Source organism: Triticum aestivum, chromosome 5D, assembly GCF_018294505.1.
Source record: "Triticum aestivum cultivar Chinese Spring chromosome 5D, IWGSC CS RefSeq v2.1, whole genome shotgun sequence".
Lineage (NCBI taxonomy): Eukaryota > Viridiplantae > Streptophyta > Magnoliopsida > Poales > Poaceae > Triticum > Triticum aestivum.
The window spans coordinates 27,678,699-27,698,271 of record NC_057808.1 but is presented as its reverse complement, the minus strand read 5'-3'; positions in this window follow the sequence as shown (position 1 = coordinate 27,698,271).

Here is a 19,573-nt window from a genome sequence, read left to right as displayed (position 1 = left end):
GCCGCCGCCCCCGCGCCCCCCACCACTGCAGCTCCCTCGCGCCGCCGCCTCTGCGCCCCCGCGCCCCGAGCCGGAGGAGGAGGACCAGGAGGAGGATGAGGAGGAGGTCTTCCTCTTCGACTACGAGGACCCGGACAAGCTCGGACGCCCTCGAGCCATCCCTCGACGCCCGCCGATTTCCTCCGCCTTAGCCACCATCACCATTGCTCGACGCCGAATTCGTGCCGCCTCGACTAGCTCCGGCTACCCCGAGTCGCCCTCGACCTCCCCAGTGAGCACCCGAGCCGCTTCCCCCTCTTCCCCCTCTTGATTTCCTTCTGATGTGTTCTAGGGTTGGGGGTTGGAGAATTTTGGACAAGGAAAGGGGGTTGGAGAATTAAGTAGCTAGGGTTGGGAGTTTCCAAGAGAAGAATCTTCAGGCTTACTCACTGTTCAATTTGTTGCTGTGAGTTTGAAAATTTAGTTTGATGCCATCAAATTCATTTATAGTGCCTGTTATTCAGTTATGACTCCTTCACTGAAAATGTAGTGTTAGCTAAAACTGAGATGTAAACTAAAGGAGTTTGTGATTTGCAGAAGCTGTAGCATACTCCAACAAGTGATAAATGCACTCAAAAGTTCACTAAGATTTGCAGAACAAGTGTTGTGTGACCTGACAAAATATAAATGTGTTGTGTGCCATGCGTTGGTAATTCAGTAAAGTCAAACAAGCACTGTATTTAGGCATTGTGTACGAGTTGGTGTCGGCCATTCCTTAATTTCCTAAGCAGTTCCATTACTTAATTGGTTCCCCCTAAGAAGATTTTTTGTTTGTATAGAGGAGGGTAGTGAGGAGGGCAGGAGAAATAGATGGATCAATCACAGAGTCAGTGGTTGTTGCATTGCAGTTGCTTGCAAATCAGGAGGTACTAGGTGAGAAGGAGAGCTAAACCAGCGGAGGAGCAGCGGAGGCAGGGGCAGCTAGGCAGTCAATTAGGAAAGTTGGTGTGTGCTCTGAAGCAAGAGTGAAGTCAAGGAGATTTGTTGGTTTGCTAAGTTAGAGAAAAACTTTGTGTCCAGGTAGTAGCCATCAGGAGGTTGAAGTAGGGGGATCACCAATCATAGTCAGCAGTTTATATTGGAGCTTGGTGTACTGAACTCTGAATATTCTTTTTGTAGTTCATCTATGTTTAGGGATTTATAAGTGGTGTATTTCTTGTGTTTTATACTAGTAGTATCACCTTTTTTTACTAGTAGCCATTAATTAAGATTCATTTTTTAGTCATCATGCCTTGTTGCCTCTGTGCAAGTTGTGATCATCCAAGCAGAGGAATTATAATCCTTGAGCTCTTCTTCCGCTGTTTCTCCTGTCAATCTAACTGCCTCTATGCAAGTTGAGCACTGCTACAGATAGTGATTATTTTCCCACAATCTCAAGTTTCATACATGTCCTGTTCCTGCATCCTAGTTTGTGGCAGCCAAACGCTACTACCATTGCATTTCAAGTTTTCACTAATGCTATGTTGTTGTTATAACTGGTTTCATTAATGCTACGCTACGCTGTAGGCGTAATTTGCCACCTATGAAAACATATGCTCTTGCATTTATATTCCTGGTACTCATTATTTCCTTGCCTAACAGGAAGGTCTGCTTCCTGCCCTGCTCCACTAGCTTCCCTAGCTTATCTGCTATCTGCCCTAGCTTATTGAAAACTGTAGAATATCAGATTGAAATATTGGGGAGCCTGGTTTATGAACCAGTTTCTTAGTCTGCCCTAGCTTCATTACAGTTTTTATTGATTGCAATATTGGTGAGCATTGTGCTACTGTTATGAGCACCCTCTCATCAATATTGGTGAGCATTGTGCTACTTCTTGTCTCAAATTTGTGATGCTTCTGCTGTACTACTTGCTGACTGTAAAATAACTTACGTGTGGACGAGCCTAACTCAAGTGGGTAAATAGATGCTGCTGCTGGACTATATGTTCTGGACTATACGTTCATTGGTACTATATGTTTAATGAGTTAACTTGCTGTCATTTATCGAAATTCATAATGTGCTGGACTATATGTTCATTGGTACTACTTGTGATGCTGCTGCTGTACTACTTGGGAATTTTGTCAACTTGTGATGCTGCTGCAGGTACCCCGAGAGACCCTTGAGTTTGTCGGAATATCGATTAACTTCCGTTCCGGCAAATTCGGGTACTCCATATGTCCTATTTTTAGCAAAGGTCATGCTGAAATTTTAGCATGACTTTGCTAAAAAAAGGACATATGGGGTACTTGCGACTAATGCATGGGCCGGGGTATCTTAGTACTTAATTAAGTAGGATCAACTACCCCTTTATTCTTGCTGCATTAAACCATAGGTGGCAATAGAGCCAAGTGATTAGGCCCAACTTAGAGTTGACAAACCCTAAATGATAAAACCTTGGCTTTTAGGGTGCCTCGGTGTCGATGAGAACCTAAATGATGTACGCTTAGGCTTTTAGGGTGCCTCGGCGTCGACAAACCCTAAATGATAAAAGCTTAGCTTTTAGGATGCCTCGGTGTCGACAAACCCTAAATGATGAGACCATGATCTTGTTCCTTGACAATAACCAACTTTTTGACCAAACTTTTTTCCTATTTAGAGCGAAACATGGCCCACAACGATGAGGCCGGTGGTTCGGGCGGCAAGCAATTCTGGGAGCTGTCCCAGGAGCTGGAGGAGGAACCTCACCGCTATCAGGATGATGCCGCGGAAGACACCGATCCTGACTACACAACCCCTAGTGGGGTCGGGGATGACACCACTGATGGTGCCGCCGAGGATGCCACCACTGATGATGGCGGCGCACGCACAGATGGCAGCCAACCGAAGTGACAACGGAAGGACCGGCGCCCGAGCGTGCTCGGCACCGTCAAGGAGGAATTTACTGAAGTGAACTCCGACGGGCATCCAACGGCGCCCAAACAAGTAGTCAAGGGGTACTCGGTTCAGCTCGGGTGCATTCTCCGGAGCACCGTCTCGATCAACACCGAGAACCTAAGGCATAAGGAACGAGGGAATTTGCGCAGCCTCCTCTTCACGAATCTGCACGAACGATACAAGTTCCCCGCTGAGTTTGCAAACACACGCCTCTCAGGGAATAAAGTGAACAGTGTCGCCCTCACGAGGATGAGCACGGCCCTGTCTACATGGAGAAGCACGGTGAAGGCAATGATTGAAAAAGGTGATAGTTATGAGAAGATCAAGACGAAATATCCTTTGATGAGCGAAGATGACTACAAGGAGTTCAAGATCAAGTGCGAGAGCAGCGCAACCTCCGAATCAAGTTAGTGGGGGAAAGAAATGCGGCAGTTGAACTTAGGGGTCCACCAAGTCGGTCCCGGCGGTTACAGAGTGGCGGAGCGTATATGGGACAAGGAGGACACGAGGCGTGCCGAGCAAGGCCTACCGCCCCGCTTCGAGAAATTCCGTGACAAGCAGACCAGGAACTTTGTCAGGGCCCAGTACAAGGAGGACCCGGTAACAAAGGAGCTTACCACGGATCCGAATACCAGGGCGCTTGAGCTTGTTCTGGTAAGGAATACACCCCCGCGTAATTAGCTCCATATGGTTGCATTCTAATTAATGAATCCAAATTTCTAAATGGTTCACATTCCTTCCGCAGGAGGCTGAAAGCAGTAGCGCGGGGTCGTCTCAGAGCTCCCCTTTTGACACCCCTTTAAATAGGGCGTTGAACGTAATGAAAAACAAGGATAAGCTCAGTAAGCCGTCGTCAGCTGGTCGTGTGGCCGGTAAAGGCTTGTCCACAAAATGGTCGTCATACTATACCGCTGGTGGGCGAAAGGAGAAAAAGACCAGCTCGGAAAGCCAGTCCCGCGAGGTTCAAGAACTCAAGGCACAAGTGGGGTGGATTCCGGAGATTGTCCAAGAGCAAGTGCAACAACAACTGGGAATGACGCTCACCGCCATTGTGCCTACCTTGATTCAGGGGCTGACGACGTGGATTGCGGGCGGCCAACAGGGGCCTCCCCCGGTTCCCAGCTTCATGGCCAGCAACTCGCACAACGCGCAGGCGGCGCCATTGGTGTCTCCAGCGGAGGCGGTATTCGTGTCTCCGGCGCCGGCACGGGCATTGGAGCTTAATGCACCCGGGTGTACGCCGGCCAGCACCTCGCCAGCAAGCGACCCCTCCGTCAGTTGCACGCCCGCCGTTGGCGGTGCCTCGACATTAGCCGAGCTCGATGGCATCACGGTAACTAAGCCTCTCGGCCGATGACTTCATCTCCTTGCCTTTGACTAGGCATCCCTGACGCCCTACATGTTTTCGCAGGGCGCCGCCGATGTTCCTTGCACTCTCCTGCACTTCGTGGGCGGCGAGTTGGTCGATGTCGCCAAGGGCAGAATTGTTCAACCGGGCAACCGCGTGTTCCACGGTAATCCGATGCCACCCACCGTGTATAGGGTTCAACTAGTTCGGGTGCTGCCAGGCTGCGACGAGTTGTTACCTCCGATTCGACCCGCTGGGGCCGACGAAGATGATGTGATGACCCTCAGCGCCTGCGTAAGCTGGCCCCTGCTTTGGCCGAAGAGCCAGATTCGTTTGGGGGCGGGGGACACCACCCCACAGACAAGACCGCCAGTCGTGCCAGCGCCAAGCCATGGCAAGAACGCCGCAACGCTACCGGACATGCCGGACATCCCTATGGCACAGGATCCGGACATGCATATGGCACAGGATCCGGACGACGACGACAACGACGGCGGTACATTTTCAACGTCGATAAGTACTTTACCGAACATGGGTACGGTGACGAGTTCTGCGGGCCTCCTTCTCAAGAACCCAACCCTGAAAAAGACGACCGCGATCTAGCTGGTACGGCGGAGAAACCCAATTGCAACAGGCGTCGTCTGGTGTTCAGTTCTCAGGAGATGCCTCCAGCTGCCGCCTTCACCGAGCCTCAGATAGCTGAGGTGCGAAATATTATCAGCCCCAACACGCTCAAGAAGGCGGTCTGTGAGCAGAACTCGATCCCATTACAGCAGATCAGGAAGAAGGGACGGAAATGAAAGACTAACAAGGGCGCCAGTGCGAGCCAGCCGGCACCGAGTACGATCCGTGCTCAGGACGGGCCACCTTCACCTAAGGATATCTCGAGGAGGGTGCATGTGGCGGGTAGGGCGATGCTACCGACAAATATGCTCAATGCTGCAACCGGTGCTATGCGGAGTCTGCATGACAGTGTTCTTTCTTTGGAGAAGCGGCGTCTCAGAGAGAATGATGTGGCATACCCGGTTTTCGTGGCCAAGGTGCCAGAGGGCAAGGGCTTTGTGGATAGCGCCGTCGGGGGTACGATCGTCCTGCGGTTTGATGACATCTTTGCTATGCTTAACCTTCATCCGCTGCACTACACCTTCGTTCGGCTGTTTTCGCTGAGTATGGAGATGCGGATCATTAGAGACAAGACCCCGGACATTGTGATAGTCGACCCCTTCTACATGCGTGCCAAGATCTTGGGCAACGCTGGGGACCGGCAAGTCGCGAGTTCACACCTCGAAGGCGTCATTCTGGCAAACCCAGATAAGGATAACTTCCTCGTGCCTTACTTTCCCGAGTAAGTCATCTCCTAACCGCCCCGTAACATATGATTTCTTAGATTTCGATCGTTCTTTTTTTTCTAAAATTCCGTGTTCTGTGCAGTGACACACATTGCACACTCATCCTCTTAAGCCCGAAATATTCCATGGCCACGTATTTCGACCCGGAACATGACTCCAAGATAGACTACACAAATATCAAGAAAGTTCTTGATGATGCTCTCCCCGGCTACGCCGCATCTGGAGGCACCTTTAAGAGGCCAGCTCGTAGGTACGGCAGGCACGTGTTCACCCACAATACGACGTTCCCCTGCGTCAAGCAGCCGCCTGGCGGTCAGAAGGATGCCTACTACGCCCTCCATCACATGCGGGCGATCGTACGGGACCATAATCACCTTCTGCTACCAAATAATCTCAAAGATTGGGCCGCAAGCTTGGCGGCAATCCAGGACGCGGACATCCGATAAGAATTCTTTCGCATCCAGTCAGAGTTTGCAGAAATCATCCATCAAGATGTCCTTCGTACCTCGGGGCAGTTCTACCTCAAATTTCAACCGTCCAACAGTGAGATAGACACAACGCTACAAATGCAGGCTGACAACGCCCGCGACTTCATGACCATCACGACAGATGGCGGCTTCATCCACGCTCCGGTCCCATGAGTCGAGTCGAAAGTAGTGATGCTATGTGTAGTTCTGAAACATTGATTAGCTCATGTTGTAATTAAACTTTAATGAACTTGTATGTCTCTTTGGTTTGGACAGTCGTTCAACTTAGATGTAATCGATGCTATTTATTAGTAGGACCATGAATCGTGCTATTAATGTCTTGCTTTTCTCTTCCGATCCTTTTGTTGCATACTTATATATTGCTTATGTATTGTCTGTTGTTTGGCTAGTGCATAGAGATGCCTTCGTATGTCGTGTACAAGGGTAAGGTTCCCGGAGTCTACGACGACTGGGAGGAGTGTCGGAGACAGGTTCACCGTTTCAGCGGTAACAGTTACAAAGGGTACACCACTAGGGTGGAGGTGGAATCTAGATACGCGCGCTATCTAGCGGGAGAGAGGAGGGAGCATTGGAGGAACCGGATGAAGACCAATTTCATCACGATGATGCTCATCGTGATGACCGCAGCTCTCTTCTATGTGATGGTAGTTTAGATGATCGATATCGACTTGTAATGTGAAGACAAACTCGCTACTCGCGGTCTCGAGACTTGTAATGTTCTATCTTTGTTCGGTCTTTTGAATTCGGAGACTAATATGATGAATTGTATTCGGAGACTAATCTTCTATTGTATTCGATGAATCTGCTGTTGCTGTGTGGTGCTGTTTATATTCTGTCCAATAATATATTTTGTAATCTGTGCAAATATCAGAAAAGAAAAAAAATCCCTAATATACATACTAATGGCGCATCACACCAACGTGCGCCATTAGTATGCCAAAGGATACTAATGGCGCATCACACCAATGTGCGCCATTAGTATGCCAAAGGATACTAATGGCGCATCACCCCAACATGCGCCATTAGTATGCCAAAGGATACTAATGGCGCATCACCCCGCAGTGCGCCATTAGTATGGCAAAGCACATGGGTAAATATGGCCCCCTGGGAGGCATACTAATGGCGCACTATGGCCTATACTAATGGCGCACTGCCCGGTGCGCCATTAGTATACCAGATACTAATGGCGCACCAATGGTGCGCCATTAGTAACAAATACTAGTGGCGTGGTACTAGTGGCGCACCAGTAGTGCGCCATTAGTAGTCAAAACTAGTGTGCCACTAGTAGGCCTTTTCCTAGTAGTGACAGGGCCATCATCATGATCTTATTCTTCTCTTGGAAGAGTTTGGCCATGGTTTTGTTCTCCGCGGCCTTGGCTCTTCTTTCCTCAATGGCGGCCTTGCGGTCGGACTCCTCTTTGAGTAGTTGCCACTTCTCTTGCTTCTCTTGAGCTTTCTTCTCGCCCAACGCCAGCTCCAACGCACAACCCGTTTCGTCCGTGCGTCGTGCGTGTCCGTTTAGGTCAGACAAAACAGCGGCCCAGCCGCAGACTCATCTAATTTTTTAAACATCGATATCTTTTCTACTTATAAAGATTGAAGTTGGTGGTGAGTTCACATGTGAGTACAACATCATTTCCAAATAAACAAATACGAGCATCACGACATGTGGAACTAGCAATCTTTCAAAAGAGATATAACAAATATACTTTACTCACATGTTGGATCTATCATAAATAAATAAATACACTGCTTTCATGTGAGGCCAACTTTTTTGTAGAAGTCACAAATAACAAATAAAATATTGTGACTTCAACTCAAAATTGATCTTGGTTTTAGTTTCTCTTCCCAACCTAGTATGGTCATTTAAAATTCTCTGACATTGCATACCCCCCATCGTATTTTTGCTATCTTCACTGATCGTAAATTGTGCAACGGACACAAGGACACTAATGTTATTTGACCACCTCCTAAGGCAATGGCTCCGTGGCAAAGCACGGACATCGTACTAGTCTCTTGAACATTCAGTCTGGGATCTACCCAGACTGAACGACTAGTTCGCTGGGATGCATCGATCAAACCAAATGAGAACATTCAAGCTAGGAAGAAGCCCACGACGGGAAGAGCAGAGGCACCTCTATCCACTCCTAGCCCGACATCATCCACCGAATCTGGATCAGCGCCTCAACCGAAAGAAGTGCCCATGCATGCCTGTGTCCTCAGTCAGTCCCGACGGACCAAGGAGGACACGATCCAGTGAATGTTGACAAGCGCCCCAAGGCCAGCCCTAGCTTAGCCCTAGCAAGCACCCATGACGCCATGTCCGTGACCATTGGCGTCAATCCACCCGACGATGCATCGATGTTACGGCCACCGCCACCTCGCACCGTGCCCATGAGGAGGGAAACCTTGCCGCCCAAGGGCACCTCCCGGACCAAGCCCAACCACCCCTACCTGGAGAAAGTGCCCCAACCCGCCTCGGGCCTAGATCTAGTCCGCGCGAGCGAGAACCCTAGGTCCAAGACCCCACCGGCCTTGACCAAGGAGAGGGAGTGTCGCCGCCATCACCGCATGCCGCTGCTACCTCTTGAGCATGTGTTGGTTTTCCCTTGAAGAGGAAAGGGTGATGCAGCAAAGTAGCGTAAGTATTTCCCTCAGTTTTTGAGAACCAAGGTATCAATCCAGTAGGAGACAACGCGCAAGTCACCTAGTACCTGCACAAACAATCAAGAACCTTGCAACCAACGCGATAAAGAGGTTTTCAATCCCTTCACGGCCACTCGCAAAAGTGAGATGTGATAAAGATAGTAAGATAAATATTTTTGGTATTTTTGTTGTATAGATTGGAAAGTAAAGATTGCAAAATAGTAAATGGGATGCGATGTAAATAAAGGAGATGCAATATAATAAGAAAGAGACCCGAGGGCCTTAGGTTCCACTAGTGGCTTCTCTCAAGATAGCATGTATTACGGTGGGTGAACAAATTACTGCTGAGCAATTGATAGAAAAGCGCATAGTTATGAAGATATCTAAGGCAATGATCATGAATATACGCATCACGTCCATGTCAAGTAGCTAGACCGAAACGATTCTACATCTACTACTATTACTCCACACGTCGACCGTTATCCAGCATGCATCTAGAGTATTAACTTGGATATTCCCTGGATATTAACTTGGGGTGCCTTGGGAATCCCCAAGCTTAGGGTCTTGTCTCCTTATTCTCCTCATATCGATATCTCACCCAAAACTTGATAACTTCAATCACACAAAACTTAACGGAACTTCGTAAGATAGGTTAATATGATAAAGAGCAAACCATTCCACTTTGGTACTGACAAAGACAAGATTCATAATTGTTCTCACACAATTCCTACTGTACCTTATCATTTCCACAATTTATATTGAGTAATATAAGCCATAGAAACTAGAAAAGAAACAAACTATGCATTGAAAACAGAATCTGTCAAAAGCTGAACAGTCTGTAATGATCTGGGTAACTATCATACTTCTGCTACTCCAAAAATTATGACCACGTGAGCAATTTGTATATTAAACTTCTGCAAAAAGAATCAACTCAATAGCACTCTTCTGTTAAAAATGAGACTTATTTTCGTGAGCACAAAAGTTTCTGTTTTTCAGGAGGGGCAAATCAACTATCACCCAACATGATCCCAAAGGCTTTACTTACCATTATCACTTCTGGAGCACATCACTAGCGGTTTCGCTGATGACAAGGAAATTAGGTATGGTGGCATCGCAAGGGTTTATTGAAGGAAATATGCCCTAGAGGCAATAATAAAGTTATTATTTATTTCCTTATATCATGACAAATGTTTATTATTCATGCTAGAATTGTATTAACTGGAAACTTGATACATGTGTGAATACATAGACAAACAGAATGTCACTAGTATGCCTCTACTTGACTAGCTCGTTGATCAAAGATGTATGTTTCCTAGCCTTAGACATGAGTTGTCATTTGATTAACGGGATCACATCATTAGGAGAATGAAGTGATTGACTTGACCCATTCCGTTAGCTTAGCACTCGATCGTTTAGTATGTTGCTATTGCTTTCTTCATGACTTATACATGTTCCTATGACTATGAGATTATGCAACTCCCGTTTACCGGAGGAACACTTTGTGTGCTACCAAACGTCACAATGTAACTGGGTGATTATAAAGGTGCTCTACAGGTGTCTCCGAAGGTACTTGTTGGGTTGGCGTATTTCGAGATTATGATTTGTCACTCCGATTGTCGGAGAGATATCTCTGGGCCCTCTCGGTAATGCACATCACTTAAGCCTTGCAAGCATTGCAACTAATGCGTTTGTTGTGAGATGATGTATTACGGAACGAGTAAAGAGACTTGCCGCTAACGAGATTGAACTAGGTATTAAGATACCGACGATCGAATCTCGGGCAAGTAACATACCGATGACAAAGGGAACAACGTATGTTGTTATGCGGTCTGACCGATAAAGATCTTCGTAGAATATGTGGGAGCCAATATGGGCATCCAGGTCCCGCTATTGCTTATTGACCGGAGACGTGTCTCGGTCATGTCTACATAGTTCTCGAACCCGTAGGGTCCGCACGCTTAACGTTACGATGACAGTTTTATTATGAGTTTATGAGTTTTGATATACCGAAGGAGTTCGGAGTCCCGGATGATATCGGGGACTTGACGAGGAGTCTCGATATGGTCGAGACGTAAAGATCGATATATTGGACGACTATATTCGGACATCGGAAAGGTTCCGAGTGATTCGGGTATTTTTCGGAGTACCGGAGAGTTACGGGAATTCGTATTGGGCCTTAATGGGCCATACGGGAAAGGAGAGAAAGGCCCCAAAGGATGGCCGCACCCCTCCCAATGGACTATTCCGAATTGGACTAGGGAGGGGGGGCGCCCCCTTCCTTCTTTCTCCTTCTCCCTTCCCTTTCCCTACTCCAACAAGGAAAGGAGGAGTCGTACTCCCGGTGGGAGTAGGACTCCCCCCTTGGCGCGCCCTCCTCCTAGGCCGGCCGCCTCCCCCCTTGCTCCTTTATATACGGGGGCAGGGGGGGCACCCCATAGAAACAACAATTGACCTATTGATCTCTTAGCCGTGTGCGGTGCCCCCCTCCACCATATTACACCTCGATAATATCGTAGCGGTGCTTAGGCGAAGCCCTGCGTCGGTAGAACATCATCATCGTCACCACACCGTCGTGCTGACGAAACTCTCCCTCAACACTCGGCTAGATCAGAGTTCGAGGGACGTCATCGAGCTGAACGTGTGCTGAACTCGGAGGTGCCGTACGTTTGGTACTTGATCGGTCGAATCGTGAAGACGTACGACTACATCAACCGCGTTGTGTTAACGCTTCCGCTATCGGTCTACGAGGGTACGTAGACAACACTCTCCCCTCTCGTTGCTATGCATCACCATGATCTTGCGTGTTCGTAGGAAATTTTTTTAAATTACTACGTTCCCCAACAGTGGCATCCAAGCCTGGTTTTATGCGTTGATGTTATGCATGAGTAGAACACAAGTGAGTTGTGGGCAATATAAGTCATACTGCTTACCAGCATGTCATACTTTGGTTCGACGGTATTGTGAGATGAAGCGACCCGGACCGACATTACGTGTACGCTTACGCGAGACTGGTTTCACCGTTGCGAGCACTCGTTGCTTAAAGGTGACCGGCGGGTGTCTGTCTCTCTCACTTTAGTTGAACCGAGTGTGGCTATGCCCGGTCCTTGCGGAGGTTAAAACAGCACCAACTTGACAAACTATCATTGTGGTTTTGATGCGTAGGTAAGAACGGTTCTTGCTAAGCCCATAGCAGCCACGTAAAACTTGCAACAACAAAGTAGAGGACGTCTAACTTGTTTTTGCAGGGCATGTTGTGATGTGATATGGTCAAGACATGATACTGAATTTTATTGTATGAGATGATCATGTTTTGTAACCGACTTATCGGCAACTGGCAGGAGCCATATGGTTGTCTCTTTATTGTATGCAATGCAATCGCCATGTATTTGTTTTACTTTATCACTAAGCGGTAGCGATAGTCGTAAAAGAAATAGTTGGCGAGATGACAACGATGCTACGATGGAGATCAACGTGTCACGCCGATGATGATGGTGATCATGACGGTGCTTCGGAGATGGAGATTACAAGCACAAGATGATGATGGCCATATCATATCACTTATATTGATTGCATGTGATGTTTATCTTTTTTTGCATCTTATCTTGCTTTGATTGACGGTAGCATTATAAGATGATCTCTCACTAAAATTTCAAGATAAAAGTGTTCTCCCTGAGTATGCACCGTTGCGAAAGTTCTTCGTGCTGAGACACCACGTGATGATCGGGTGTGATAGGCTCTACGTTCAAATACAACGGGTGCAAAACAATTGCACACGCAGAATACTCAGGTTAAATTTGACGACCCTAGCATATGCAGATATGGCCTCGGAACACGGAGACCGAAAGGTCGAGCGTGAATCATATAGTAGATATGATCAACATAGTGATGTTCACCATTGAAACTACTCCATCTCACGTGATGATCGGACATGGTTTAGTTGATATGGATCACGTGATCACTTAGATGATTAGAGAAATGTCTATCTAAGTGGGAGTTCTTAAGTAATATGATTAATTGAACTTAAATTTATCATGAACTTAGTCCTGATAGTATTTTGCAAATTATGTTGGAGATCAATAGCTCGCGTTGTTTCTTCCTTGTGTTTATTTTTGATATGTTCCTAGAGAAAGATTATGTTGAAAGATGTTAGTAGCAAAGATTCGGATTGGATCCGTGATCTGAGGATTATCCTCATTGCTGCACAGAAGAATTATGTCCTTGATGCACCGCTAGGTGACAGACCTATTGCAGGAGCAAATGCAGACGTTATGAACGTTTGGCTAGCTCAATATGATGACTACTTGATAGTTTAGTGCACCATGCTTAACGGCTTAGAATCGGGACTTCAAAGACGTTTTGAACGTCATGGACCATATGAGATGTTCCAGGAGTTGAAGTTAATATTTCAAGCAAATACCCGAGTTGAGAGATATGAAGTCTCCAACAAGTTCTATAACTAAAAGATGGAGGAGAATAGCTCGAGCAGTGAGCATGTGCTCAGCTTGTCTGGGTACTACAATCGCTTGAATCAAGTGGGAGTTAGTCTTCCAGATAAAATAGTGATTGACAGAATTCTCTAGTCACCATCACCAAGTTAGTAGAACTTCGTGATGAACTATAGTATGCAGGGGATGACGAAAACGATTCCCGAGTTTTTCATGATGATGAAATCAACGAAGGTAGAAATCAAGAAAAACATCAAGTGTTGAAGGTTGACGAGACCACTAGTTTCAAGAAAAGGGCAAAGGGAAGAAGGGGAACTTCAAGAAGAACGGCAAGCAAGTTGCTGCTCAAGTGAAGAAGCCTAAGTCTTGTCCTAAGCCTGAGACTAAGTGCTTCTACTGCAAAGGGACTGGTCACTGGAAGCGGAACTACCCCAAGTATTTGGTGGATAAGAAGGATGGCAAAGTGAACAAAGGTATATTGGATATACATGTTATTGATGTGTACTTTACTAGTGTTTATAGCAACCCCTCGGCATTTGATACTGGTTCAGTTGCTAAGAGTAGTAACTCGAAACGGGAATTGCAGAATAAACAGAGACTAGTAAAAGGCGAGGTGACGATGTGTGTTGGAAGTAGTTCCAAGATTGATATGATCATCATCGCACACTCCCTATACTTTCGGGATTAGTGTTGAACCTAAATAAGTGTTATTTGGTGTTTGCGTTGAGCATGAATATGATTTGATCATGTTTATTGCAATACGGTTATTCATTTAAGTTAGAGAATAATTGTTGTTCTGTTTACATGAATAAAACCTTATATGGTTACACACCCAATGAAAATGGTTCGTTGGATCTCGATCGTAGTGATACACATATTCATAATATTGAAGCCAAAAGATGCAAAGATAATAATGATAGTGCAACTTATTTGTGGCACTGCCGTTTAGGTCATATTGGTGTAAAGCGCATGAAGAAACTCCATACTGATGGGATTTTGGAATCACTTGATTATGAATCACTTGATGCTTGCGAACCGTGCCTCATGGGCAAGATGACTAAAACGCCATTCTCCGGAACTATGGAGAGAGCAACAGATTTGTTGGAAATCATACATACAGATGTATGTGGTCCAATGAATATTGAGGCTCGTAGCAGGTATCATTATTTTCTGACCTTCACAGATGATTTGAGCAGATATGGATATATATACTTAATGAAACAGAAGTCTGAAACATTTGAAAAGTTCATGTAATTTCAGAGTGAAGCGGAAAATCATCGTAACAAGAAAATAAAGTTTCTATGATCTGATCATGGAGAAGAGTATTTGAGTTATGAGTTTGGCCTTCAGTTAAAACAATGTGAAATAGTTTCACTACTCACACCACCTGGAACACCACGGTGTAATGGTGTGTCCGAACATTGTAACCGTACTTTATTAGATATGGTGCGATATATGATGTCTCTTACCGATCTACCTCAATCGTTTTGGGGTTATGCATTAGAGACAGCTGCATTCACGTTAAATAGGGTACCATCTAAATCCGTTGAGACGACATCTTATGAACTATGGTTTGGCAAGAAACCAAAGTTGTCATTTCTTAAAGTTTGGGGTTGCGATGCTTATATGAAAAGGTTTCATCCTGATAAGCTCAAACCCAAATCGGAGAAATGTGTCTTCATAGGATACCCAAAGGTGACAGTTGGGTACACCTTCTATCACAGATCCGAAGGCAAGACATTCGTTGCTAAGAATGGATCCTTTCTAGAGAAGGAGTTTCTCTCGAAAGAAGTGAGTGGGAGGAAAGTAGAACTTGATGAGGTAACTGTACCTGCTCCCTTATTTGAAAGTAGATCATCACGGAAACCAGTTTCTGCGACACCTACACCAATTAGTGAGGAAGTTAATGATAATGATCATGAAACTTCAGATCAAGTTATTACTGAACCTCGTAGGTCAACCAGATTAAGATCCGCACCAGAGTGGTACGGTAATCCTGTTCTGGAGGTTATGTTACTAGACCATGACGAACCTACGAACTATGAAGAAGCGATGGTGAGCCCAGATTCCGCAAAATGTCTTGAGGCCATAAAATCTGAGATGAGATCCACGTATGAGAACAAAGTATGGACTTTGGTTGACTTCCCGATGATCGGCAAGCCATAGAAAATAAATGGATCTTCAAGAGGAAGATGGACGCTCATAGTAGTGTTACTATCTACAAAGCTAGACTTGTCGAAAAAGGTTTTTGACAAAGTTCAAGGTGTTGACTACGATGAGATTTTCTCACACGCAACGATGCTTAAGTCTGTCCGAATCATGTTAGCAATTGCCGCATTTTATGAAATCTGGCAAATGGATAAACAAAACTGCATTCCTTAATGGATTTATTAAAGAAGAGTTGTATATGATGCAACCAGGAGGTTTTGTCAATCCTAAAAGTGCTAACAAAATATGCAAGCTCCAGCGATCCATCTATGGACTAGTGCAAGCATCTCGGAGTTGGAATATACGCTTTGATAAGTTGATCAAAGGATATAGTTTTATAGAAACTTGCGGTGAAGCCTGTATTTACAAGAAAGTGAGTGGGAGCACTACAGCATTTCTGATAAGTATATGTGAATAACATATTGTTGATCGGAAATAATGTAGAATTATTCTGCAAAGCATAAAGGAGTGTTTAAAAGGAGTTTTTCAAAGAAAGACCTCGGTGAAGCTGCTTACATATTGAGCATCAAGATCTATAGAGATAGATCAAGACGCTTGATAAGTTTTTTCAGTGAGTACATACCTTAACAAGATTTTGAAGTGGTTCAAAATGGAACAGTCAAAGAAAGAGTTTCTTGCCTGTGTTACAAGGTGTGAAATTGAGTAAGACTCAAAGCCCGACCACGGCAGAAGATAGAAAGAGAATGAAAGTCATTCCCTATGCCTCAGCCATAGGTTCTATAAAGTATGCCATGCTGTGTACCAGATCTATTATATACCCTGCACTGATTTTGGCAAGGGAGTACAATAGTGATCTAGGAGTAGATCACTGGACAGCGGTCAAAATTATCCTTAATGGAATAAGGATATGTTTCTCGATTATGGAGGTGACAAAAAGGTTCGTCGTAAAGGGTTACATCGATGCAAGTTTTGACATTGATCCAGATGACTCTAAGTCTCAATCTGGATACATATTGAAAGTGGGAGCAATTAGCTAGAGTAGCTCCGTGCAGAGCATTGTAGACATAGAAATTTGGATCTGAATGTGACAGGCCCGTTGACTAAAATTATCTCACAAGCAAAACATGATCACACCTTAGTACTCTTTGGGTGTTAATCACATAAGCGATGTGAACTAGATTACTGACTCTAGTAAACCCTTTGGGTGTTGGTCACATGACGATGTGAACTATGGGTGTTAATCACATGGTGATGTGAACTATTGATGTTAAATCACATGGCGATGTGAACTAGATTATTGACTCTAGTGCAAGTGGGAGACTGAAGGAAATATGCCCTAGAGGCAATAATAAAGTTATTATTTATTTCCTTATATCATCATAAATGTTTATTATTCATGCTAGAATTGTATTAACTGGAAACTTGATACATGTGTGAATACATAGACAAACAGAATGTCACTACTATGCCTCTACTTGACTAGCTCGTTGATCAAAGATGGTTATGTTTCCTAGCCATAGACATGAGTTGTCATTTGATTAATGGGATCACATCATTAGGAGAATGATGTGATTGACTTGACCCATTCTGTTAGCTTAGCACTCGATCGTTTACTATGTTGTTATTGCTTTCTTCATGACTTATACATGTTCCTATGACTATGAGATTATGCAACTCCCATTTACCGGAGGAACACTTTGTGTGCTACCAAACGTCACAACGTAACTGGGTGATTATAAAGGTGCTCTACAGGTGTCTCCGAAGGTACTTGTTGGGTTGGCGTATTTCGAGATTAGGATTTGTCACTCCGATTGTCGGAGAGGTATCTCTGGGCCCTCTCGGTAATGCACATCACTTAAGCCTTGCAAGCATTGCAACTAATGAGTTTGTTGCGAGATGATGTATTACGGAACGAGTAAAGAGACTTGCCGGTAACGAGATTGAACTAGGTATTAAGATACCGACGATCGAATCTCGGGCAAGAAACATATCGATGACAAAGGGAACAACACATGTTGTTATGCGGTCTGACCGATAAAGATCTTCGTAGAATATGTGAGAGCCAATATGGGCATCCAGGTCCCGCTATTGGTTATTGACCGGAGACGTGTCTCGGTCATGTCTACATAGTTCTCGAACCCGTAGGGTCCGCACGCTTAACGTTACGATGACAGTTTTATTATGAGTTTATGAGTTTTGATGTACCGAAGGAGTTCGGAGTCCCAGATGAGATCGGGGACTTGACGAGGAGTCTCGAAATGGTCGAGACATAAATATCGATATATTGGACGACTATATTCGGACGTCGGAAAGGTTCCGAGTGATTCGGGTATTTTTCGTAGTACCGGAGAGTTACGGGAATTCGTATTCGGCCTTAATGGGCCATACGGGAAAGGAGAGAAAGGCCCCAAAGGGTGGCCGCACCCCTCCCCATGGACTAGTCCGAATTGGACTAGGGAGGGGGGCGCCCCCTTCCTTCTTTCTCCTTCTCCCTTCCCTTTTCCTACTCCAACATGGAAAGGAGGAGTCCTACTCCCGGTGGGAGTAGGACTCCCCCCTTGGCGCGCCCTCTGAAGGAAATATGCCCTAGAGGCAATAATAAAAGTATTATATATTTCCTTATATCATGATAAATGTTTATTATTCATGTTAGAATTGTATTAACCGGAAACATAATACATGTGTGAATACATAGAAAAACAGAGTGTCACTAGTATGCCTCCACTTAACTAGCTCGTTAATCAAAGATGGTTATGTTTCCTAGCCATAGACATCAGTTGTCATTTGATTAACGGGATCACCTCATTAGGAGAATGACGTGATTGACTTGACCCATTCAGTTAGCTTAGCACCCGATCGTTTAGTATGTTGCTATTGCTTTCTTTATGACTTATGCATGTTCCTATGACTACGAGATTATGCAACTCCCGTTTACCGGAGGAACACTTTGTGTGCTACAAACGTCACAACGTAAATGGGTGATTATAAAGGTGCTCTACAGGTGTCTCCAAAGGTACTTGTTGGGTTGGCGTATTTCGAGATTAGGATTTGCCACTCCGATTGTCGGAGAGGTATCTCTGGGCCCACTCGGTAATACACATCACTATAAGCCTTGCAAGCATTGTGACTAATGAGTTAGTTGCAGGATGATGTATTACGGAACGAGTAAAGAGACTTGCCGGTAACGAGATTGAACTAGGTATCGAGATACCGACGATCGAATCTCGGGCAAGTAACATACGGATGACAAAGGGAACAACGTATGTTGTTATGCGGTCTGACCGATAAAGATCTTCGTAGAATATGTGGGAGCCAATATGGGCATCCCGGTCCCGCTATTGGTTAATGACCGGAGAGGTGTCTCGGTCATGTCTACATAGTTCTCGAACCCGTAGCGTCCGCACGCTTAACGTTATGATGACAGTTTTATTGAGTTTTGATGTACCGAAGGAGTTCGGAGTCCTGGATGAGATCGGGGACATGACGAGGAGTCTCGAAATGGCCGAGACGTAAAGATCGATATATTGGACGACTATATTCGGACTTCGGAAAGGTTCCGAGTGATTCGGGTATTTTTCGGAGTACCGGAGAGTTACGTGAATTCGTATTGGGCCTTAATGGGCCATACGGGAAAGGAGAGAAAGGCCTCAAAAGGTGGCAGCGCCCCTCCCCATGGTGTGGTCCGAATTGGACTAGGGAAGGGGGCCGCCCCCTTCCTTCCTTCTCCTTCTCCCTTCCCTTCTCCTATTCCAACAAGGAAAGGAGGAGTCCTACTCCCGGTGGGAGTAGGACTCCCCCTCCTGGCGCGCCTCTCCTCCCTAGGCCGGTGGCCTCCCCCTTGCTCCTTTATATACGGGGGCAGGGGGGCACCCCAGAGACACAACAATTGATCCTTGAGATCTCTTAGCCGTGTGCGGTGCCCCCCTCCATCATATTACACCTCGATAATACCGTTGCGGAGTTTAGGCGAAGCCCTGCGTCGGTGGAACATCATCATCGTCACCACGCCGTCGTGCTGACGAAACTCTCCCTCAACACTCGGCTGGATCGGAGTTCGAGGGACGTCATCGAGCTGAACGTGTGTAGAACTCGGAGGTGCCGTGCGTTCGGTACTTGATCGGTCGGATCGTGAAGACGTACGAATACATCAACCGCGTTGTGATAACGCTTCCACTGTCGGTCTACGAGGGTACGTGGACAACACTCTCCCCTCTCGTTGCTATGCATCACCATGAT